The sequence below is a fragment of the Acinonyx jubatus genome, chromosome E4 (genome assembly GCF_027475565.1).
Source record: "Acinonyx jubatus isolate Ajub_Pintada_27869175 chromosome E4, VMU_Ajub_asm_v1.0, whole genome shotgun sequence".
NCBI lineage: Eukaryota > Metazoa > Chordata > Mammalia > Carnivora > Felidae > Acinonyx > Acinonyx jubatus.
In genome coordinates this window covers 13,341,722-13,368,083 of record NC_069395.1, presented here as the reverse complement: position 1 = coordinate 13,368,083, position 26,362 = coordinate 13,341,722, and the positions used below count along the sequence as shown (strand labels likewise).

Here is a 26,362-nt window from a genome sequence, read left to right as displayed (position 1 = left end):
CCCTGACATGCATATAAAGACTGTGTTCCAAAGGTTAATGCTCCTTCATCCTGAAGGGAGTGGTGAGTAAATTCCTTATATATCAATCTAAGAATAGGTCTTGGAGTTATTCTAGTGTATGTCATAATGTGAGTGGTTTCTTCTTCTTTTTTTAAAGGAAGCAAATAGTCATGGACGGGGAAGGAGAGGATTAAAAAGAAGAGATGAATTTCTTGGGACAAAGTAAAAATTACCCTGAACCTTTATCCAGAGCTTCAAAGAATCATTGCATAGAAATGATTTTATCTGGGAGAGGAGAGGCAAAAGACATTGTGTGAGAACACTTCCCCCACTGTGGCATTTCCCATGGAAGCCAATCCAGACACTGGAAATCAGAAGAAAGTGAGCACTTCAAAAAAAAAAAAAAAAAAAGAAAAGGCTCCTTTCCAGGCTGAGTTTTTTTGACTCCAGAGATTCTGATTGTTCCCTCTGCAAGCGAGGAGAACAGGCCTTACCATGTCCCGCTTGCCTTCTCAGCACAGAATCCTTTCCGTCTTTCTGTTTCTGACAGAAAGTCTGGCAACCAGACTTTCTGAATCAGCGTTGTTTCTGCCCCGCTGATCCCGAGGTGCTAGCATCCAGGCAAAGAGTGAAATCAAAAGAATGGAAGCTGACTTAACCCGGCTGTTAAGTCTGGTTTCAGAGAGATCCCGCTCTCCTCTCTCATTTGATTGCCCTTCTCTGTGCCTCTTTAGGCTCCCGGCCGCCACCTTCTGTGTCAACGGATCGCCTCGGACCAACACGGTACCTGGTTTTGGGTGAGTTACAGACACGCAGAAAGTGCAAAACGGTTTTGAACATCTGCACAAGTTGGAAAGGTCAAGTAGATTTTTGTTTTTTTAAAGGATGTATTCCGCACCACTCGCTGCGCCTTCTCACTTCCTGCTAGCATGATTACAAAATGAATCTGGGACACAGTGAAACCGAGGAAGACTTCCCGGCATAAGATCAGGGGCCCCTCTGCCGGCGGGCCTTTCCTGGGTTCCCTTCTAGGCCCACCAGCAAAGTCACAAATTGTGCAGAGGTAACAAGCTTTTTTTTTTTTCCTCCAAGCTGGCTTGTTACATTAGGCATTTCGGGAAAACTAGTGGCTGCTCTAGCTGAGACTTTTGCTCACATGTAGCCCCGATGGAAAGAAACTACCCTGGAAAGGGATTATATAATGGATTGTAATGACATTGCTTGTGGTGATTGTTATTTTGAAACGTGTCCTGGAATATTTCCGCACTCAGTTTAGATTTCATGTTCTCAAGCAAAATCACGTATAGTCAGGAGTGAGCCCTCTGCCCCTAAAAAAAGAAAAAAACCTTTTGTTCTGATGTCATACCTATAATCCTGTCTGTTCCTATAGGTTACTTAAATGTGTCCTGAAATAATTAGTTGCATGCAGCCAACCTTGCTTTTTATTTGAGGTTTTTTTTTTTTTATAAAAGATGAATCACATATCAAAAAAAAAAAAGAAGTACCAATTCAGAATAAAGGCAGGAACATTGTAAACATTTTTGAAACATCAGCTTAAGTATAAAAAATAAATTTCATAACTAGAGTTATGCACTATGCTATCTCCAGTCCCAGGCCCACATCGCTTAGATTCTTCCCGCTATCCCTGCCTCCCTGATGTTACTGTTCACATCCTTGTGTTGCCCGCTCTAACTCCAGGTCTGTAGCGTTAACCTGTCTGCGAGGCACTGGTCACCCATCTCTAGGGGTCAGGTGAATAATTCACTTAGGTGAGTGGTCACCTTAACCCCTGTTCTCAACAGAAGTGATGTTGCCCCCCAGGGGATATTTGACAATGTGTGGAGATTTTGTGGCCGTCATACCTGGTGGGTGGATGCCACCAGCCAGTTGGACTGAGGCCAGGGATGGTGCTATACATCCTACAACGCATAGCACAGGTCCCCACCCAACGTCAATAGCACCTAGACTGAGAAACCCTGCCTTAACTTGAGGTCAATGTACAGTTTCCCTCCTCATTTCCACTTCTTCCGTGGAACTTTCTCTGCAGGACCTTATGTTCTGCTTTCTCTGAATTCCACTACACATTTGGCACCAAGCCATGTACTGCACTGTTCTTTAGAATTCATGTGCGGAGGGCTCATCTTCCTAATTGGATTTGAGGTTTCCTGACAGAAGGGCTCATCTCCTCTGCCTTTTATGACTTTAACTGTACCCAACCTAGTCCTCTGCGCTTAGCATTTGCTCAATACATTCCAGATAAACGAACATACCTTTAGTGGATGATTGAATCCTGAAGTTTGAAATTGATACATTGGAATGATGGCAAGGATTCTCCAAGAAACTTAGAGATGGGGTAAAAAAAAAAAAAGACGTTCTTAGAGATTTAGAGACATTAAATAAGCCTATAATGGGAGTAGATAGCATACTTTCTGGTGCCCACAGGAATAGCCATTTGATAATTGGTTAATAATAACCTTAACACTCTTCTTATTTATTTATTTTTTTAAGTTTATTTATTTATTGAGAAGGAGAGAGAGAGAGGGAGGGAGGAGCAGAGAAAGGGAGAGACAGAATCTCAAGCAGGCTCCATGCTGTCAACACAAAGCCCGATGCGGGGCTCAAACTCATGAACCCTGAGATCATGACCTGAGCCAAAGCTGAACGCTTAACTGACCGAGCCACCACCCCAATCTTAACACTTTTAAATAAAGACATGCAGCACAAAAAGAAAGGAAAAACAGAATTAATGATTTATGTTAAGTCTTAGCTGAAGGATTGAAATGACTGAATTTGGGACACATATCTGTATAGTGTTTCCGAGATGATGGGAATTTCATTAAACCTTATCTTTGCTTAGATGACATGATCCTCAAGACATTCCCCCACCCATTTGTTTCAGTTCCACGCCAACCAAGCAACGTTCAGATTAATAACCAGCCTTCTAGCTACTCCGTCCATGGAAAGGGGTGTCTTAGATGGGAGGGGCAAGCATTTAGGACACTGGACATAGATATCCCTCATAATAAATTAGTAAATTGACCTTTGGTTTAAACATTAATCTCCTGTGAACTGAGAGTGTGAGTCTCTCCCCAGGATTCTGACGACGTCTGGGATTATTGATAAGGTCCAGTTGCTGACTGAAAAGGCAGGGGCCAGACTCTGTTCTATGACTCATTCACCAAAGCAATGCCATGTTGGAAACTGCCTGACCAATAGCTAGCTGGCTTTTCCCTTGTGACATCCCTATGTTGCCTCAAGCCTTTCTTTCCAGCTCCAACATATCTTAGCATTGTAAGCTTTTGAGTCCCATTCTCGATTCTGGAATTATAACCTCCCCCTCGCCCCCCCACCCCCAGCCAAAGCCCCTTGAAAATTCCATTTATACTTTATTTAGACATATTCTGATTGGAAAAAAAAAAAGAAAACAAAACAAAACAAAAAACCCCACATGCGGCTTCTTTTTAATAAAGGAAACTAAGTGGGAAGGTCAAATTGCTCTTAGAACTTTTTATAGGCCTGGCAACACTGGAACATTTCATCATTAAAGAACGTGTGGCAAGTCACTGGGACCATTTACTGAGGGTTTCTCAGGGACAGACCAAGAATAGCAAAAGGGATCTCTGCTAAAAGACTCCATGATTTGACTTGGTTTTCCTGAGAACAGCTAGGACTAATTAGAAATAACTTACAGCTTGTATTCGTTCTATTTGAGTATTTGTTAACAAGCTCTTGTATGCAAAACAAAGATTGATTTCAAGTTAATTCATCCCTTCGTCCTCTTTCCCTGCCTGCCTCCATCTTTTCATTGAAATGCAAACATTTCTTGTTTCATGCCATTAATTAACAGAGGAAGCTGGGATGAAAATATCTTGAATGCTCCACCTAATTATAATCCCAGTCATGAATGCTGGAGAAAATGTGGCGTCTTAATAAAAAGAAAACAGTCTAGAACAATATTATGCAGTTTATAAATTCCACCGAACCACTGTACAAATAAACAATGCTACTGAATCACACAACAAATCATCTCACAATTAGGCCACACAAGACCAGCTGCTCTACGAAGGAGCCCCTGAGCCAAAGAGGAAACCTTTGAAGATAAATATTGCCATATGTGAAAAGAAAAAAAAAAAAATTCCCAACCAACCTTAATTGCATGGAGCATCGTTTTCCATTTCCAATGCTATTTGCCATGGGGATAAAGGACTTCGTGTTGTGACCCATGACAGTTGCGAGTGTCTTCTTCAGTACGCGGTGTACAGAATTTCGGACCAGATTGACGGCGGTGTGGGCCTGGGTACCTGCGAAATGTGTCTCCTTCTGGCTTCACCTCTTCTCTTTCTTTACCTCGCTGGTATTTCTTATCACTCCACATACGAAATCAGTTCTCCATTAATCTATGTGCGTTGCCCATTTTCTACGTCAGCTGAAGACAGCTGTTAAGTACAGGCCGGCCTCCCAGAACTCCGAGTTGGTGGATCTCCCCAGGGCATAGACTCATTTTAGTATTTGTTAGAGTTTAACAAGAAGGCTTCCTAAATTCGATGATCCATTCCAAAGCCAAGCATTGATACTCTTTGGCTTAACTGCAATTCTTAGATTCTGCTTGCCTTCGACAGTCATTGCAGTTCTTGGATTATCCTTGTCACCCCCCCCCCGCCCTCCCTTTTTTTTTTTAAGCCTTGACAGCGATTGCATTTTCAACCTCTTTTCTCAACTTATGTCCGATAGTAGCCAGGGTGGGACAATCACCACCACAGGAGAAACTAGAAAAATTCCCAGGGTCCCAAAGGCTTAGGCAGGAATGCCCACATTTTCAGGCCTCGGCCACCATTGTGGAGCCCAGAGAGTAAAAGTCACCCAAAGACTAGAAAGAAAAGTTCTTGCTCAAATTTCTGGGGATTTTTCGCTCTACTTCTAATTGTAATCGTTGGCAATGCAATACTCAGCGGGCTCTTTGGAAGGAAATCATACCTTTATTATTATTTGTAAAATGTTGATAAACCAACATTTTTTTATTCACAGGTGCAACTTACATGGAGTCTTCCTTTGGTCCATGATGGGTGAAATAGTAATACTGACATCAAAACTATACTTTTACAATATCCTATTTGCACTCTGTTTCCTAAGATAAGATATTTCCCCCATCATGCTTCACAAATGAAGTGTTTCTCTTTCCTCTTACCTTCTCCCTCTTTGTGGAGGAAAGGAATCAAATGTGCCTGAATCAAATTAGAACCTCCCAAAGGGACAACCAAGCTTACAGTTAGTTATAGTGTATAACATTTGCAAAATGTGGATGCAAAATGCTTTAAGGTTGATGACGGAATAATGTTACATATTTGTGAGCAGTTATCATAGTTTGTATAATATTTTATTTTAGAAAACCTGAGAAGAAAATTAGAGTTTACAGGAAGCTGAACGGGGTGCCTGGGTGGCTCCGTGGGTTGAGCGTCTGACTCTTGATTTCAGTTCAGCTCATGATCCCAGGGTTGTGGGATTGAGCCCCGTGTCGGGTTCCACACTGAGCATGGAGCCTGCTTGAAATTCTGTCTCTCTCTCTCTCTCTCTCTCTCTCTCTCTGTCTCTCTGTCTGTCTCTCTCTCTCCCTCTCTCCCTCTCCCTCTGTCTCCTTCTGTCCCTCTCCCTCTCTTGCAACCTCTCACTCTCTAAAATAAAATTTAAAAATAAATATATGATGGGGCGCCTGGGTAGCTCAGTTGGTTAAGCGTCTGACTTCGGCTCAGGTCACGGTCTCATGGTTTGTGAGTTCAAACCCCGCAATAGGCTCTGTGCCGACAGCTCGGAGCCTGGAGCCTGCTTCGGATTCTGTGTCTCCCTCTCTCTCTCTGCCCCTCCCCCACTCGTGCTCTGTCCCTTTCTCTCTCTCTCCTTCAAAACTAGACATTAAAAAAATTTTTTTTAAATATATGAAATTAAAAAAAAATTATACGAGGCTGAATACTTTCTCCTTTGCAATGGAAATACATCCTTAACAGCAACAATAAAAAATTGGAAGTACCTATTTACTTAAAAAGATATTTAGAACTTAAATTATATATAATTTGGGAGATCTTTTCTCCTGTATAGTTAACTGGTTACAGGTCATCATCTCCAAGAATGTAAAGCGAGCGTCCTCCAGTATCATTTTCTCCAGGGTTGCTTGGGCTACAACTCTTTCATTAAGTCTGCTCTATATTTGAAATCAGTAGTGTTAACACAAATAGTGTCTGCAGTGATGTTGGAAAGAACGATGGTTCCCTGATGTCTCCTTCTGGGTCAAATACAACACTCCTGTTTGTTATGAACTCCAACAGCAATAGAACACAATAGTTAAGATCATGGCTTATGGAGGCACATGCATTTGGGTCAGTAAAGTTGTGTGTGCATAGAAGTGCTCAGTTATTAAGTGGAAGTGGTATAGATGAGATCAGGTTAAAGCAGTTCCTTAAGGCAAAAGTAAGTTGCATGTGCAAAAACAGAGATACTCATAGGGCATCCCGTTGCTACATTGCTTCTTCTGTCTCAGCATGGGCATATGGCCTCATGGAAGTTCCCTATTATCAATTGACTGAGGAGAGGTTCATTTATATCTTGTTTACGGATCGTTCTGGATGGCATACTGGAACTAACCCAAAGAAAATAGTTACAGATTTATAGGTCCACTCTGCGGTGGCCCTAAAGACAGGAGCAAGGAAAAGTCTATTAGTGTGCAAAACTTTAAGCAGTGTAATTAGTTGTTCGTTTTGCTTAGAAGGAGAGGGTAAGAGATGGAGATGTACAATGGTTCATGGGCTGCGGCTATTGGCTTTTCTAGATGGTCAGAGAATTGGAAGGCACTCAACTGGGAAATTAGTGACTGGAAAATTAGTGACAAATCCTTGCTAATAGGAGAGACCAGCACTGAGCCCCTAACATGGCACCACTCCCTGGTGGGTTTAACCAGAATGCCTGGTGGCAGGTTGATTGCATTGGGTCAATTCCTAGTGAGAGACAACACCAGCATTTTGTTCTCATTGGGATAGAATTTACTCTAGAAGTAGATTTCGCCTTACCTTCCCACTAACACTTCTGCTAACACTACTATTTGTGGATTTACAGAATACCGTGACCACCATAGAACATTGCTTTTGACAAAGGGCTTTATTCTACAGGAAATTAAATACTGCAGTGGGCTCATACTCATGTAATTCAGTGGTCTTACTGGGTCCCCATCACTCTGAAGCATTTGGCCTGATAGAATGGTAATGTCGCTTTTTGGAGAATTGTTACAGAGTCAACTGGATGTCAACAGCACGGATGACCATAGTAATAGCCTCCAAGGTGCTTTATCTGCCCTAAACTTGTGAGCAACAGATGGTCCTTTTTCTCTTTTAGATAGGATTGATCTATCTCACAGAGATAGAAATGTGGATGGTTTCTCTTATTCTCACCCCTAGTGATAAACGAGTGGAATTTTTTCTTCATGTCCATTCTCTGTTGGTCTAGAGGTCTTAGTTATCAAGACAATGGAAACAGTAATGGTTTCATTAAACTGGAAGTTGAGAACCTGGAGAGGGTCCCATGCAGTACTGTGGCAGAGTATACAGCTCTTCTGTACAATGATGTATCTATCATTGGGGTTGGAGACTCGGAGGCAGTAAGAGGCTCACTTTGGTTTTGGTTTAGCCTCATAGATTCCAACCTATCTTCATGGATTTGTTGAGTTGTCCTCATGGATTGTTCTTGCTTTCCCCTACTTTGTGTTCATCTTTCATTTCCCGAAACCCTTCCCTTTTGACGTCAGGTCCAACAGTACTTAAACTGTTTAGCCAGTTCCTAGGATTGTGTATGGTCAAATATATATCGTTCCTGGTGATTTTGCTTCTTGGATTGAACTCTAATTAACTGATTAAATTGGATTCCGATATCTGCCTCTAGCTATAAATGTGGTCATAGGCAAACCTCTCTATGTGGCTTTTCTCATTTATAAAATGGGGATAATACCAACTATCATATAGGATTGCTGTGAGGATTATATGAGCTAAGAGCTGAGCACTCTGCAAGACATAGGAAGCACTCAATAAATGGTTACTACTACCAACAAAACGTGACTTTAACTCCAGATGATTTTACACAGTATCAGGGAGTTTGGAGGCCGAAAAACATTTTGAGATGTCATCTGAACCAGTAGCTTGCCTTTAAAAGATCAAACTTTCCAATCTTTTTTTTTTGTGGGGGGAAGCTTACCCTTGCCAGTTTAATGTCACTATACCCAGTGTTATTTATAAGCTATATTGCAGAGAGAATTCCTTCAATGTTTGTTATTGCTGAGCAAGGGGTTTCAAAACTAAATATTAGATTTTACAATCCAAAGGAATGCTATTCTGCAAAGTAATCTTTCTGAGTCTTTTTTTCCTTTTTCTTTTGTAAATGATGGAAATTGGAAAAATTATCTTCAAAGTCCTTTCTAATTCTAGAATGTTATAAAGATTATATTCATATAATCATATAAAGGCTATTCATTTATCCAGGGAAGATTTCTTTGCTTTTTGGGGGCAGAAGTAGGGATTTCTGCTTGGACATTGTCTTCACAATTAGTTTTTTCAGGTCAATCCAGAGAGAAAGTCTCATTACATTGTAGCTAACCCTTGTTTGTTTCTCAAACTAAGCTTGTGTTATGAAACTTGGCATCAAAGAATTCAGGGCTCTTTCCAAAAGTCAAATCATTGTCTAAGGAAGAAAATGTGCTGTCATTGAAGATATTCTGATAGACAGTACAAAAATGGGATTACAAGAATTTCGGGGGTAACATTAATACCATCTCGGAGTATTACTAGCATTTAATTTGACTGTTTTTATGTTGGCAAATGAGAGGAAGCAAAGACTTCCTCTATCTGCCCTAAACTGGAATGTGTGAAGAGTTAGGAAGTTCAAGGTTAAGCCTTGGGCCCGGCATTTACTAGCTTTTCCCTCAGGATTTGTGGAAGTTTTAGGAACTTCATCTATAATATGGGTATGATGTATCTATCTAGACTTCTCAGAGAATTGTTGTGAAGCACAAATGAGATAATAGGTATGAGACCCTCTACTCACGTGAAAGCACCAAGAGTACAAAGCAGAGTTTGGCAGATGGTGGGTGGCCGCTTAGGTCAATTAGTCCATTGTCTGTTTTTGCACAGCCCGTGAGCCAAGAGCGATACCGGTGAGCATTCGCCTCACTTTACTGATAGGGAACATCAACTCTAAACCCCAACTATAAAACATGTTACCACACCCCCCCAATAATTTCTATCTTCTTATTAGTAGATCCATACTATACAAAATTACAGTCAATTTTATTATTGTATTTTGAATTTTATTAATAAAAATTGTGACAATTTGTCTTCTCTTTTATTATCTAAATACCTAGACAATATCCTCCATTCTGGTTCCACAAAGCCTAAAATATTTACTATCTGATTTTCCAGAAAAAGCTTGTCAGTCCCTGCTATATTGGGCAAAGGGCTTTGTATTATTAATAATAAGCAGAGTTCTTGCTCACATGCAAAGGTTGTTGTAAACTATTTGTTTGCTTTTTCCTAGTTATAGTACATTTCTTTGTTTATACTTTAATTTGTATAACACCACATTCTAACAAATAGCAAAGAGAGAAAGAAATCTGTTACCTAGCTGAATTGTAATCTTTTTCTCTTAAAGTCTATTTATTTTTAGGAGAGACAGAGACAGCATGAACGGAAGAGGGGCAGAGAGAGGGAGAGAGAGAATCGCAGAGAGGCTCCACACTGGGGGCACAGAGCCCAATACAGGGCTTGAACTCACAAAACCAGGAGGTCATGACCTGAGCTGAAACCAAGAGTCAGATGCTTAACTGACTGAGCCACCCAGGTGCCCCTTGATGGATTATAATCTTCATTTTAACAACCGAATTGCAAAATTGCCAACTTCCAGATTTGTGAAAATGTAAAGAAAAAAAGAGAAAGTTAACCAAAAAGAATCTGAAGAACCAAACTAAGAGGGGAGCTCCTGGCTTGTGTCTTATGTTCCCCAAAGCCTTTGGGGGGCTTCTGTGATTGGTGGACTCAGGGGGGCCCTCGGAAGAAGAGCTGGGTTTTGAGAAGATGCACCAGGGAGCCTCCTGCAGGCAGGCAGGCAGACAGGCAGGAGCTTCCTTACCTGCCTCAGACGGAAAGTCCGGCAGCTCTTGTTATGACAGTAATCACATCTTTATAGGCAGACAGGTCTTTAAAAATGAATCGAAGTTAGTTGGGTCTGAGAATGATTTCAAATGTGGGTGTATTTAAAGGAAATACAAAAGGCCAGAGTCATCTTCATGGGCCATGGCTTTCCTTGTGTGTTTTCATGACACATGTTGTTATCTTCATTCCAGGAAAAAAAAAAAAAAAAGGGAGAGAACATGGAGAGAAAGGAAAGGAGAACGATTTTCAAATGTATACTACCCATTATTGTTTCAAGTGCTTGTCTCACACAATGCCTGGAGTGTCTTTGTTAGACATTAATTAGGCAAATTTGATTTTCTAAATGAGATGAACCAGAATGGCAAAGGTGGTGTTTCTGTCCTGTGAGGGGAAGTCAGGGGGAGATGAAAGAGAGAATAACCTTTACCTCATAATTTCCCTTCCCCTCCTCCCTGCACAAGCCACATTAGTCTCTCAGTGAAGGTACTTGGAGAAACTTGCTAAAATTTTCCCTCATGCTTGAAATTTACTTACCCTGGGTAACAGGAAATGTGGAGTCTTGTGATGTAGATTGTTATACCAGATGGTAATCTTAGCACATGCTATTTATGTAGATCAGCCGTGTGTGTGAGTCATCCATTTGGGGCTGACCTCAGCCACTGGGAAATTGGGTTCCATACCACTCTTGTTAATAAATAATAATAATAATAATAATAATAATAATAATGGCACTGATTATGTGTCATTCAGATGCACATTTATGAGGCCATTACCTTTACATGACATTAAATATGGAATTTTTTTTTTTTTCCTAAATAGTACTTTGTCACCAACTGGTTCTATTGCCAGATTGTTGTTTCTTATCAGCTAGGGCAAACACAAAGTTTAACTCCGTTAAATAGGTGATTAAAATATCTGCCATTTGAATTGTACTGATAATTGACTGCCTTGACTACGTCGCTCTTCTATCCAGCAAGTTTCTCTTCTTATTCAGAGTGCTCTCTTCTAGACTCTGTGATTTGAGTTATCCTTTTAAGGCTGAGTTTGGGTGGAGGGATCCACATTATTTCACCTTCCCTCCCCTTTAACCTTAACTGACTATGTGAGCTGTGGAAAACATTTTCGTCTTTATTATAATTTTGAGGATCTGGTGGTTACAAGTAAGCCAGGCAGTAAAGGTTATGTGGAGATAAACTCTTCAAGGTCAGGAAGTATGTCTTCTTTGCTTCCAACCGTCTGTCCGTTCAGGCCTTCTGCCTCCTTTTCCCCTACCTTGCTTCCCTCCTGACTCCTTTACTGGCACTTTTCCCTTAACAGGGCCTAGAGCTGTGTTTTGCCCATAAAGGCCAACGTCGCTTTGGCTGGGGAGCCATCTGCCGGCATTTTCTCATGTGGCACTTGGCTGTCCCTGGCTTTCAGGGCTCCCCACTGACGCTCTGTTCTCTCATTGACATCGGATGCCACTTTCCTGCATATCCGACTCCCCCTCACATTTCACAGCACCTGGACAAATGTGCCTCTTCTTGCCTTTCTTCCTCTTCCTTCCCAGCTGTTGTTTACTTCTAAATTTGGTCAGATATTGGACCTAGGGGAAGTGCAAAACCGAGATTCACCCCCTCTGACATTTCTTTCACCCAGCTCTTGTTTTTCTTGGGCTCCTTCAGTTATGCCATGTTCCTGCTCCAGCTTCCTTCTGGCAGGAGGTGGTCATTGCCCTCCTTCTTCTTTCTCCGCCTCCTTTTCTCAGGATGCCTTCAGAACTTGATCTGGTACTGGCACTGTTTACACAGGCAATGATGTGGGGTCATCCAACATTTCTGATCATTTCCTGCTTGTCTCTTGGAGAGGGATGCCATCATCTCTCTTTTGCTTGGTTTCTTTTACTCCTAGATAACATTTCTGACTCAACATTGTTAGGATAACAACTCTGAGGTTTAATGGTAATGAGTTTATATGCATTTTTTTTTCTTGGCCTCTGATTATGACCAGAGTCCTTCACTTTTTAGGCTACATTTGGATCAGAAGACAGAGATAGCAAGTTCATAAGGGGTTTTAATTTGCACAGAACTCCTCTGAAGCACCATAATGATGAAGGGTACAAAAGAGGCACCTTTCTTTCTTTCTTTCTTTCTTTCTTTCTTTCTTTCTTTCTCTCTCTTTCTCTCTTTCTCTCTTCTCAAGTTAGTTAACATAGAGTGTAGTCTTGGCTTCAGGAGTAGAACCCAGTGATTCATCTCTTATATATGACACCCAGTGCTCATCCTGAAGAGTGTCCTCCTTACTAAGAGGCAAGTTTCAGGCACCTGGGTGGCTCAGTTGGTTAAGCCTCTGACTTTGGCTCAGGTCATGATCTCACAGTTTGTGAGTTCAAGCCCCGCATTGGGCTCTGTGCTGACAGCTTAGAGCCTGGAGCCTGCTCCAGATTCTGTGTCTCCCTCTCTCTCTGATCCTCCCCCACTCATCCTCTCTTTCTGTCTCCCTCAAAAAATAAATAAACATTAAAAATAATTAAAAAAAAATAAGAGGCAAGTTTCAATAGGAAATAGGAGGCATTGTTTTACCTCTTTCTGGTGGCAGTTAAAGAGTTAACTGTCAGTGACATTCGGCTGCCAATATTACTGAGCCCTAATTTTAGGTAATTTTTGATTTTGTTTTTGATTGTTTGTTTTGTTTGTTTGTTTTAGGTACCTTCCCGAGTGAGGCACGGAGCTACAAGGTCTCTAGGATCTTTGGAGTGAGGTCCTTTATTATCAAGGACTTTCTGGGCACAGCCTCCCCCAGGGTACATGTGTCTTGGCAATTCACCTGCCCTTTCTCCTGCTCTCAGGAGCACCCCTCATACCTCAGAGGAAACAACTCTTCACGGCCATGAAGGTCTTGGGGAGACTCATCTGAGACCGTCTTGGCTCCCACCTGGGAAGGGCAGTCTGGCCTCAGTACGACAGCAGGCTTCAGATACCAGATCAATGGAATCAGATCAATGTAAGGTGGAGCTCCAATCCCAGTGACTGTAACGTCCAACAAGCAGCAAAAGCTCTCTTTGTTTTAAATTCCTCATGTATGAAATGGGAATATTATAGCACCCACCTCATAAAGTGGCTATGAGCATAAACAGAGAATCGTGTAAAGTACCTGGCACCAGTAGAGGCAGCTATTTTTATCTATGAGCCAGTAGGTAGAACATTTCTGTGCTCTCCCCATCCTGAAATGGAGATGCCTTTACATCATCCTTCATGGCTATTTTAACGACTTTTGTCATTTGACTTCTAAGTGCCCATCATAAGCTTTCAATCGAGCCAAATGCCTGTAAAACAATATGAATAACCATTATATAAACAGTCTCTGCAGAGCTCTTGGGATCCTGAAATTTGGTCAGAATTTTTAGATCAGCATTTTATGAAGGCCACTGAAAAGCAGAGTATTTTGAGTCCAGGATTATCATGAAACTCACCATGACATCCCCCCTGCCATAAAATGTTAACACCTTACAATCATACAAGATACTAAGTAGTAACATACAGGTAGAATGTAAGAGGTCAAGACTAGAGTTAGGAGATATAGATTTCAGGATTGGCTCTTCCAGCTCTAAAATCCTATGACCCATGATGGTGATCTCCTAGATTATAAACTTTTTGAAGGCTTTATTGATTTCTGGAAGGAGGTAGATGGGTGTTAGAATTTACAGTGATCTGAAACAGAATTAATTCCTATATTGCCTTCTGGGCTTATCTGAAAATTCTACTTCTCTCTGAAAATTAACTAGTCTTTCCAAATAATGAGCCTTACTGTAATCTGTCCATGCAGTGAGCATCTGTCTGCATTTCACAGATTTCTTATGCAAAGCTCACCCTTCATATAAGGGACTTGCATGCTGATTTCAAAGTGATATAATAATCTAGTTAAGGAGATAAACAGTTTAACCTTGAAACATGAAGAGCATCATATGATTATAAAGCAATTTATCAACATAGACTGTACTTGTTCTCTTTGGTTTTCCTTAACACACAGGGTACATACTCAAAGCTGAGTATTTTGTTCTTTTCTGAAGCTTTTTTCCCCATTCACTTGTTAAACTGCTAAACATCGTATCTGTAAGATGCTGTAGGAAATAAGAATTAGAAAATTCTTGAATATGATCAATAAAAGTGCCTTTTATAAAGGATAATGAACACTAGTTTAAGATTCTGACTACAGATATCAACAGGATGGCTGATCAACATGATGGTTCTATTAGAAAATGCCAAGAATCCAAAGACACTTGTGTGATGAGTCACTGCCATTTCGCTTCTTCCACAAATGGTCTTAACCTAAGCAGGACTCTTAAATCAACAAATGGTAGTTGCTAGAAAGGCATTTTTCAAATTAGCAATGAAGCATTAATTGCTTTTCAGTTTTTATTGGTAGTCTTTTTAGCCTATAGCATGAAATTTGGAGTCTGAAAGATGTAGAGATTGGGCCCAATCCTCATCCAATGTGTAAATTCATCCCACATTTTCTGTGAATGTCCAGTCCCTTAAGACACCAGTACCATCCACTAAAGACAGAATCTGAACCAAAAATAAAGCCACATATGTAACTAAAAAATTTCTAATGATCACATTTAAAAGTAAAAAAGAAACAGGGGCGCCTGGGTGGCTCAGTCGGTTGAGCGTCCTACTTTGTCTCAGGTCATGATCTCACAGTTAGTGGGTTCGGGCCCCATGTCGGGCTCTGTGTTGACAGCTCAGAGCCTGGAGCCTACTTCAGATTCTGTGTCTCCCTCTGTCTATGCCCCTCCCCTCCTTACGCTCTGTCTCTCTCTGTCTCTCAAAAATAAATTAAAATGTTAAAAAAAAAATTTTATAAAAAAAAAGTAAAAAGAAACAGGTGAAATTAATTTTAATACTACATTTTATTTAGCTTAATATTCCCCAAATATTATCAGTTCAGCATGTAATCATACAAACATTGCTGAGGTATTTCACATTCAAGTTTTTTATACCAAGTCTTCAAAATCCAGTGTATTTGACATTTAAAGCACATCTTAACTAGGACGAGGTACACTTTAAGTGCTCAATACTCACATGCACTTAGTGGCTACTGTATCAGACAGCATAGACCTATATAGTCACAAAGGAAAAAAATCACTCCAATAAGCTCTGACCCTCCTCCAGAAAGCCATCATATTTTCAACAGTGTAGGTATAAGAAATTTCTTCTTTGTTTTGCACTGAAATCTGCATGCTTTCAATTTCTACACTTAGTCTGTGTTCTACCTTCACAATAATACTTTAAACAAAATTTTTTTTAACATTTATTCATTTTTTGATAGAGAGAGACAGAGCATGAGTGGGGGAGGGGCAGAGAGAGAGAAGGAGACACAGAATCCAAAACAGGCTCCAGGCTCTGAACTGACAGCACAGAGCCCAATGCGGGGCTCGAACTCACGGACTGTGAGATCGTGACCTGAGCTGGTCAGATGCTTAACCAACTGAGCCACCCAGGTGCCCCACAATCATACTTTTAATACTACTGAAATGTCACATTGGCTTTCAGTAGCATATCATGATGTATTCTGGTTCTTTTCAAGTTTTCTTCTCTTAAACCATGTGTCTCTATTTTTTACTTTTGAAATTGGATTTTTTAGATCAGCTACAGAATTTTCTATTTAAATTTATTACGTTTCTCCTTGCTAGTTGGCTGATTGTTCATGACTGACAAAATCTCTTTTGGAGCAGAATCCTCTCAACTAATTAATCAGGTATCTCTTTCTGGTTCATGTTGTCTATATAGGTCATCAGCACATCAGCAGTGTCCTCATTGAATTCAGGGAGAAATACGTTTAGGGCATCCATGGCTTGTTGTGAGAATATTCTTTCCAGGTTAGGTGCCCTCTATGGCTACCTCGCTTAGGTTACAGTCATTTAGACAGTTATAAAGTCACCAACCAACTAATCATTTTGGTACACATTTCTTCATTTTCCCCATTGGGACATCATGACTCACCTTGTCAAATGTCCTCCCCAGATGGTCAAAGTTCTCAGCTGTCAGAACAGGAAATAAGTTAATACTTCTTGCTTAATTCAGTGAACCCAGAGTGAGCTTGGTCCAGAACCACATTTTTCTCTCCCCAGGCTTCTGTCACTTTTCCTGTTCTTCAGAGTTCTTCAAAATAATTGACCATGGCTCATGGTTCTCATCCTTTGGTTTTCTTATTGCAGGAATCTTATATAAAATAAGTGGTTGTCTTTCTTCATTCTTTTTTCGTCATTCATTCTTCCCTAAATTTTCAAACATTCTGGCGTAAGTTACATGACTATAAGTTTTTAACATTAACTTATTGAATGAAATAAGCTGGAGACAGAGATAGACAGAGACAGAGAGACAGAAAGAGAAATTGCCATCAGGGCAATTTCTGAAATCACAAGGGTCTTATAACTAGGGTAATTAGAAGACATTTGCTTCTTGGATCACAGAAGAGGGAGAACAAGTTTTTGCCATAGAAAGCATGATTCCAAGGGTCTACTGATATCATTTTACTCTCCCTTTATCTTTCTCCCCAACTGATTCATTTTTTTTGGTGGTAGTGCTTGTTCTGCTATTCTCTTTGTATTATTCCAACTTGCTGCTTCTCTTTAAATTAAAGGAGTAGGCTGATTGTCTTTTCCAGGAATATAAATGATAGATCTGAAGGTTTTGCTTTGTTTTGTTTTGCTTTGTTTTGTTTGTTTTGTTTTGTTTTGTAAGCACAGAAAAGCCACCAATCACAAGTCTGGTAGAAGAATATTTATTTCCTTCAGCTCCTTATAAAGTAATGTTCTATGTATGGCCCCAAATTGGGTCATGTTGTCAGCTCATCATTGACTACATTGTATTTTACTTTTCTTTTTGCAAGTCTGGCTTATTCAGTATTCAATGAGTTGCTGGATGTTAGGGGCTCTATGTTACTAGTCTCTGCATTATCAGCCCTTGTGTTCAATAGTCACTCCATAAATGCCATGCCATAAATGAATAAATGAATGAATGAATCCCTTATATGCCACTTAAATAAAACTTTTACCTGAGTGCTTCCTGTTCTGAAATACTAATTTACTAGTTAACCTATTACTATGTTGGATAGCTTCCATGATAAAAAGCTTTTCTTTTGTATGAAGCTAAAGCCTACCCTCAAAACTACCATTTTCCCATAGAAAACATCTTTCCCATGTACTTACTCTACATATTAAACTGAAGGCTTCAGGCCTGGTGAAGACAGCAATTTTGTTTTCAACAGGAAGTACTGTGCTTATTCCTTTGCTTGTTCAACCATCTTCATTCCAGTGGCATTCCAGCGGCAAGCTTCTGGCATGCCAACCACACAGGTCATTTAGGGAGAAATCCAAATTCCATTTAGACACATTTTGAACTCCTCTAAATATTGTACTTTCTCAGGCTTCCAGGGAGCCAGTGTTTATCACTGGTTGAGTACAGTTACAGAGAGATCAAGGACTTAGTTTATTCTGGGTCACATCCATTATAATGGCCTAGTTTAGGCCAAAGAGTCCTCTTGTTCCCAACCCCTTTCCTTTCGTCTTAGACCGAAATTTTCAGCAATGTTGTCCTCCTTCCCAGGATGAACCCACCCTGGAGCCCAGGCTGTGACTGTTCTTTCTTTACTCCAGATCAGCAGTGCTTACTTACTCTCATAGTTCTTACTCTCTCCTAGACCCATTGCCAGACAATACAGTACGAAGAACCCAGTATCGGACACTCATGTTTGGCTCAGGGCTGGTTTGTGAATCACGTGTCAGAACAGAACTTTAAATCTCATGTCCAACACAAAGAGAGATGACGCCAGGGCTTTGAAATGTCTTTAAACACGAAATATGTCAATTCGGTGACCACCCTCCCCTACTTCCCCCGCGAGCTCTGCTCCCTTCTTTCTTCTGTGTTGTTTTGAGATGTTTAGAGGTTGTGTCATCTTTGTTTGTGAAACACAATTTTAGGATAAAGGTATGTCAATGTTGTGAACCTGCACTAAATACTGCAAGAAACATGAGACCATGATCATAATGGCTTTGATCACATCGATTACACTAATTAAGAATTCCACTGAGGAGAGTGCTGTGGAATCATGTAAACCCTGTGAATTACCTAATAATGATAGAAATATTCAAAGCATTAGTGATTAATGAACAGATGTGAAGAGGCAATGCAAACTTATGGGAAACCATTTCTAATGGTGATGTCAGCAAGGAACGATTTGCAGACATAATTACTAAAAAATTATCAGAGATTTCCTTGTCAAGTATTTTGTATGTTTATAAAGCTGTTGGTGACTCATTTTAGAAGTCTGGGAGACTTATTTGATTTGGAATCAGGATTTTATTATAGCTTAGCTGTTATGTAATAGTTTACTCAGACTGATGGGGAGATATTCTTCCATGTCAACATAACTTGTATGTGTGCAGTGCGATTTCCTTGCAGTTATTTCAGCAATTCATATCTGAATGCTTTCCCATATTTTCATGCCTAAGTATATTCTCAGTTGGTAAAACAGAGTTCTTGAGTGGTTATGAGATTAATTAGTCAATAGATTACCGCTGACTCTGATGGGTTAGGGCATTGGAACAAAGTTGCTTTGGATTTTAAAGCCGGTATTGTCATGTGAAGTGACTGTTTCGGGAATACCATTGAGTCAGTGTATGAGATTTTTGTCATATATATGTCATGTTACTTAGCACCCTAAACCAAAGTCTTCTATGGCTTTACTAAGGGCGGTATGACATTAATCAAGCTTTATCCACATGCCCTCAAAATCCCAATGTTTGAGTGCAAAGTCATCTGGGTACATCCAGTTTTTAGGTTGGCTGGGAAACTATTGTTTGATCAACACCTCTAGTTGCTAACTAGAAAGAAGCATTTCATTTGGAGTTTCCAAAATACTAATAGCAACCAGATAGACATTATGTCTGTCCTTTGCCTCAAATTTTAATGATGTTGTTGTCTCCAGAACAACTCCAAAAGAAACATAGCCTGAAAAATGTGGTGCTTTCCAAGAAAGGTTGGGTGTTATCTTTGCTCTAAAGGGGACAGTGTGGAGAAATAATGAAATAGAATGAGCAGAGAGGGCTCCTGTATTCTGTTCCTGGTTCTTCAACTGCCTAGCTGCTACTGTACCATTGATAATTTTTCTGGTTTCTTTTTGTATAAGTTTCTTTATCTGTTGACTCAGGGAAGCAGAATTTGACCATGCAGCTATATAATTCTTCTGAATACTTGCCTACATGGGCTTATATGTAGATATGGGATCTTATTTAAACACTTGTAAATGGGATTATTTTATTACTTGATATCCTACGTGATAGTCCTTTCTGCCTTTGTAATATATATTAGCATGGAGAGGAACAAGGAGGGAAGGAGAGCATAATGAAAAAGGAGGATTTGAAACAATAGGTGAAAAGTAATAGACTTGTTCCTTTGGGTAAATGAAGGTCAATAATGTATTTTGGATGATAGCTACGTAAGTCTTCAATGCAAACAACAGAAATGCCTCTGTTTTGTGGTAATGAATAATGAAGAACATTTTATGATCCAGAAAAGTCAGAAAGTCACTGTATAAAGGCATCACTTCCTTTTGGCCAGTTTTTCATTTACAATAAACAAAGCTTCTATTTTAATTCCTGAAGCACACATTGTCACGCAAGATGGTCCCAAGAGGAAGGAATTGTGCTTCCTTTTGGCATGTTTTGGAAGTTTTCTAAAGCAGCAATGTGCTCTACCCTTTCATGGTGAATGTCCATGCATCCATGTAATACCTCGTGGGATAAGGCTGAATAAGAACAGGGACATGCGAGTACTTCCTTCTCTGGTCCAGTCTATTTTCAAGTCTCATCTTCAGCTTCTTCCATATTCTAATGTCCAGTCAGCCTGTGGCACTGGAAAAGCCATGCCCCCTGCAGTCTACCTAGTTGTTGATGCTCTTCTCTCTACCTCTGTCTGTCAGACTCCTGCCCATTGTCTAATCTTCACTTCACATTTCATCCTCTTGAATCATACTCACCTGCCAACTTTCTTAATCCCAATAACGTGCCACGTTTCCTCCCTCCGCCGAATTCTAACTGCTTCATGCTCGACTTTATCTCTCTACTCTATTCCCAAGGGACCCGGAGCAGAAAGTGTCTGGCATTGTTACTGTCGGGCTTGAACAATTGTAAAGGAATGAATGACTGGTATGTACCTTGCATGTCCTTCTTGTGATTCCTGGGGACAAAGTCTATGATAGATTCCTCTATGTCTCCTATAGTGTCCAGCCAGGTCCATGTATATGTAGGTGCTTGGTTATCAGCTGAACTGAACTGTGCCTCCTGGATTTCCTTGAGTACGAGAAACTATGAGCTTGTTGCCATTTAAAATAAAACTACAATGACAGGTTTTTGGATCATTGAGTATCTAATGTTGTTACATTGATGCTGTATAGGGCTTCTGAAATATTAGGATATAACCATACTAATGTTATAGACTACCTAAAACCATGTTACAACAGAACTGCATAAGTTGTTTGTAGTCTCTGGATATGACCATTTGATTTGTTGGACAAGAAAACAAGGAGGTGTCTACTATCCTCAGTTATTGCTGTTAGATCAGACGCTGGGTGGCAAGTCCTCGTGCTCTGAGTCCAGGGCTCATTTCCTACAACTTGCTGCCTTGGCTTTCCCAGAACATGAAGATCAGATTAAAAATAATAAGTCTCTGAGCAGATTTAAGTACTTGTTTGCCACTGGCTTGAGAAAATTGGGTGCAGTGTTCAGCAAAAGTAGTTTCCTTTTTATTTAGTTGCAACTCTTTAAGAGCTCTTAATTTTAAGTCACTTGCATTAAAGTGGGTATTTGCATCTGAAAGCATGTCTCTGATTCTTCAAGGTACTTCAGAGGTCAAATTTCACTATGAAACTACACTTCCTTCAAAATATACTTTTAGGTGCCAGAGATTCCTTCTAGCTGAGTAATGAACATTTCTTTAGTATTAAACAATCACAGTCATTGGAGGTTAGAAAGATCTTAAGACTATCAACTCCACGGATCTTATTTTATATTCAAGGAGACTGAAGGTTAGAGGGGTTCTAACTCTATAAACGCTCTTGCTCTTCCAGCAGCCAAGACCAGGAATAGAAATCTTTCCAAGATAACATATAGCTATCGTCATCTGTGTTTAAAGGCTGAAGAATATTAAGGAATCCTGGGTCTTGCCCTCAGGAGGGTTATATGATAATGCTACAGCTATTGGGAAATTCATTTGCTAATGATCATTGAAGAGATATTTCCAAGGGTAAACAAGCAGGATTCAGACCCTGACTTGACCTGGATGATTCAAGGATGAATGTTAGAGACATCAAGGAGGGTGGTGATGGAGGAAGGAGCTGTTGTTAAAATAACCCCAGGCTTTGTCATGGCCACAGCCTCTAGCCAGTGAGTTCACAGAAGTCTGGCACCTTCTTTCACTGAGTGTCTCCAGCTTTGAGGACACTGGTCTACCTCATATTAGTGAATGTGTGTTAAATGAATAAATGGCCTGATAAGAGAGTGGTGGTTAGATCTTTATTTAAAAAGACAGAAAGGTGGGTCGCCTGGGTGCCTCAGTCGGTTGAGAGTTTGACTCTTGATTTGGACTCAGGTTCATGATCCCAGTGTCCTGGGATCTAGTCCTGCATTGGGCTCCATGCTGAGTGTGGAACCGGATTAAGATTGTTTCTTTCACCCCCTCTGCCTCTATCCCCAACTTACATGCAATCTCTCTCTCTCTAAGAAATAAAAAAAGAAAGGAAAAAAAGAAAGAAGAGGAACCAAATAAAAAATGAATAGCACACTAAACAATACCCCAAATATATCTCTAGTACTGGGTCATAAATATTTAAGGTATCATTAAAGGCTTTGTTAACTAAATCTGGATTGAGAAATTGGACTTGAGTTACTTAGGTATGAAAAACAAAGCAGACATAAATAAATCACGCAATAGAAATCACAAAAACAGTGTGCAAGAGATCAGATAATGATGCAAAGTTGGGCTCTCAGTGTTTGCTTATTCATTTATCCATTCATCCATCAAACACCTGCCTAAGTGCCATTTGGTGGGATACAAAAACGTCAAGGTGATTGCCTTTGCGGAGCTCAGGAATCTACTCCAACTGTCCCCCTTCTTACACCAAATTTATATGTTCTATAGTATAAAATAAAATGAGAAAATGAGAAAACGTTGAATGGAAAATATCTTAAAGGAAGTTTGGCATTATTCATCATGTATTCTTAATAGGAGTTTAATGGTGTTACTTAATTTTTAATTTTGTCTCCATACCTGGGAATTTGAAAATGATTCTGGCATTTCCTCCAAACAAGATACCTTTCCTTCAAAGGCATTTGTGCATCTCAGGAATGCAGCGAGTTGAGGCTGCCCTTCCAGCAGGTCTAATGTCATAAACCCTGCAGAAATCCTTGCTGTGGTTGGGCACATTCAGAGCTTTCAGTAAGTCCACACACACTTGCTCTGTGCCTGCATCACCCACAGTTTAGTTAAGAAAACCCACCAGCAAAATGTTTTGGGAATGAGATTATCATTCTACTTGGAGTACCCTAATATTTCTAAAAATGCCCATATCAAGCAACTCTGAATGACTACCCAAAATGTAGACAGAGTAAGAGAGGAGTGTGCTTTATCTAAAATCGACTAATTATTAGAAAATTACTAGTCTATGCTTAGTGTTCTAAATCTGACATCCATATATTTTTTATTTCATTTTTGGTGACCTCTACAGAAAAGCAAAAATTCTTAGGAGATTTTGATTATGTATAAAATGACTATGTATAAAAATGATGATTATAATGAAAGCTCCTGAGCAGGGATGATCATCAAAATGTCTAACTACTAGACTTACATCAAACAATCAGAATCGTGACCACAAACAACTGGTATGTTTGCACTGGTGAAGGTTGGTTAGATATCAGCCCCACTTCTGTGTTGCATTCACTGAGCTGTTACATAGAAATGACACCTGAACTATACCTGTGTATAGTTGGAGATGGACTGATGTCCATTACATGGACATTACATTACATTACATGAGATGGAGATCAGCATTACATGAAACAATTAAAGAATACTAATGTTTGTTAACTAGATGGATACCAATTTCAAACGCAAGTGTATTTATTGTTTGTCTCCTTTCGTCAATTTTTCCTTCTCCAATGGATTATTTCTATTAGTATGAAAACATATTGTATTTTATCTTCTTGCTTAAAAATCCAAACACGCTTTCTTTATGTTATACCATCCTGTGTCTACCTTGTTGTATTTCTTTTCCTGAGAGCAAAATTCCTGGAAGGAGTTTTTCCACAATCAGGAAACGTCTTCCTTCTCTTCCTTCACTTGCTTTTACATCCCCTTCAATCAAGCATTCTTCTCTCCTCTGGAAATGCTACTGTCAAAGTCACCAAGAACATGCTCATTGCCGAAACTGATGGGCACCTCTCAGACCTCTTCCAGGTGAATGGAAGTAGCATTTGGTTCACTTGCCTTCACTCTCCTTATGGAAATGCTTCCTTCCTCAGCTTCTTTTTTCTTTTAAGTTTGTTTGTTTTGTTTGTTTGTTTGTTTGTTTGTTTAGAGAATGAGAACAAGTGGGGGAGGGGAGAGAGAGAGAGAGAGAGAGAGAGAGAGACAGAGAGAGAGAGAGAATCCCAAGTAGGCTCTGTGCTGTCAGAGCCTGATGTAGGGCTTGTACTCACCAACAGTGAGATCATGACCTGAACTGAAATTACGATTCAGAAGCTTAACCGACTGAGCCACCCAGGCGGCCCTCCTTACCTGGATTCTTGATATCACTGTCTCAAGTTCCTCCTACTCCACTGGCTGTCCCTTCTCAGTATTTGCTGGATCCCTCACTTCTTAGCTTTCAAATGTTGGAGGACTGTAGTGCTTGGTCCTCAGACCTATTCTCTTTTCAAGCTGTACGTATTCTCTATGTGATCTCAGCCAGACTTTACACAAATCTCCCCATCCGGGAGACTTTCCCTGAACACAATCTCAGCAGCAGCTGCCAAAGTCAGTCTTAGATCCTTGTCCTACTTTGTTTCTCTTCATTACACTTATTGTCACACGATATTCTATAAATATCCAGCATATCCTTATTGATTATTGTCTTGTTTCTTCCACTAAGAACACAGCTCCAGGAAAGTAGAGACTATCTGTCTCACTAATGTCTCTTTAAGGCTAAAAAGTGCCTAGCCCAGAGTATTCACTCAATATATTTTGGTTGGATAAACCAATGAATATGTACAAATTGAAACTGAAAAGACCAATAAGTGAAATCTGTTTCATACTGTGTAATTTATGAAATGTGATCCTTTTTTTTTATTTGCAGTGACAGCTTATGTCAAGGGTTGGTCAGGCCTGCCATGGGTCAAATCCGGCCATGCTCATTTGTTTACATATTGTCTGTGGCTGCCTTCACATTGCAACAGTGAAACGATAGAGTCATGGTGTATAACCGGCAAAGTTGAAAACATTTGGGCCTTTCTAGAACATATTTGCTGACCCTGGTTTATGTATGTCAGGCGGACAGTTTAATGTAAAGGGTAAGAGTGTAGATCTGGGTCTAGATGTCTTGGGTTCAAATCTTAATTCCCCTCCTGACCATCTATGGCCTTGGTTAAGTCAGCTATCCTCTCTGTGCCTTGGTTTTATCAAATGTGAAATGGGAATTAATATCAGTACTAACCACATTCGGGTAGTTGTGAAGATAAAATGAGTTCATATATATCAAGTCCTTAAAATCTTCCAGAAACACACTTATTAACATTATTGTGTGGTAAGAAAGCAATTGAAACTGGTTCGAAGACAAACATCTGAGTATAGGGATGTGTGCTTAATTTATCCCTGGAGACAGTACAAATGTCTAAATACATCTGCCTTCTCTGCTGGTTCATTCTCTTGAGTCCTGGGTTAAGTTGGTAGGAACAGATCCATTTTCCTTCTGATGCAGATGGAAAAATTTACATGCAGACTGTGCCTTTGCTAAACGAATCTTTGTGGAATACATACACAAAACAAATAAATTGGTGTGTGTCATCTCCTCTCTGTTTTGATGGAATTCAGGGGAAAAACTCAGTTGGAATCAGTCACACAGGCATTCACGTGGGTGTTTATGTGGAGATTTGTCTGACGCTCCTTTTTTCATTTGCTTTTACGCTATCAGATAGGTCATGTCCGAGGCACCTTAGGATGTCTCCTCAAGCATGCTTACAAATTTCCTCCCCTCGTCTTCGTACTTGAAAATTCTATGTAATTTGTCCTGCTTTTCAGTGCTTTCAAGTTCTTCCTTTTCCAGGATGGCTTCCTGGTTCTCCCAACTTCCCAAGTGCAGAGAGATCTCTATCTTTCGAATGTCTGTCACCCATTCTCTTGGTCCCTAGAAGAAGATACTTGTTACCTTCTTTTTTTTTTTTTCATCATGTACAAAAAATATTCTATTTTCACAAACTAGAGTTCTATTTGGAGCAGGGGATTGAGTCTTACCTTCTTGGTGGGCTCAGCTGGTAGAAGAGTGTCCTACACAAAGTGTCTGTTCAGCAATGGTAACTCTTACTGTGGTTACTAAGGGCCTGCAGGATGCCACAACACCTCTGGTGCCTTCTCGTTTTCTGTGCTCCAGCTACCACAGTCTTCTTTCAAATCCCTCCACCCTGCCATGCTCTGTTCTACGTCATGCTATTTATTCCCTGTGTCCAGATTGCTCTTTTTCCATATTTGCATGGTTGGCTACTACCCAGCTTTCAGGTATTGGTTCAACGGTCACTGCTGCAAGGAAGCTTCTGGAACAGGTCTTCTCATCCTTGACCAGGACCAAGTCAGGCCTCTTTTTTCATTGTTCTACCTTTTCCTTAATGGCAAATATTGTCCTTTGTACTTATACATGACATTTTTATGTGGCTGTCTGGCTAACGTCAATCTTTTCTACTACAGCGAGGTCTCCATAAAGAGAAATGATGTCTGCTTGGATCATGTCTTATCCCCAGCAACTAGTGGAGTGACTGATTCATCATTTTTGAATAAATGAGTAGAGAATAACTGACAAAAATTAAAAAGACAAAGGGATGATTACACACCTGTTTAGTTTGCAAACGTATTCAATAAATTTTGCTGAATGTCCTGTGTGTGTCAGCACCGTGCTAAGCA

At 40.1% G+C, this 26,362-nt stretch overlaps 1 long non-coding RNA gene across 2 annotated transcripts; it reads left to right on the top strand.

The window, feature by feature from the left end:
* LOC128313012 (uncharacterized) lies at positions 1 to 25,716 on the top strand. Of its 2 annotated transcripts, XR_008293109.1 has the most exons (4): positions 1 to 62; positions 158 to 381; positions 735 to 797; positions 12,863 to 25,716. It is a non-coding gene; the product is annotated as an uncharacterized LOC128313012 (long non-coding RNA). The 2 variants fall into 2 exon arrangements; XR_008293108.1 differs by lacking the exon at positions 1 to 62 and having other exon boundaries at positions 73 to 381.
* The last annotated feature ends 646 nt before the right edge of the window (positions 25,717 to 26,362 follow it).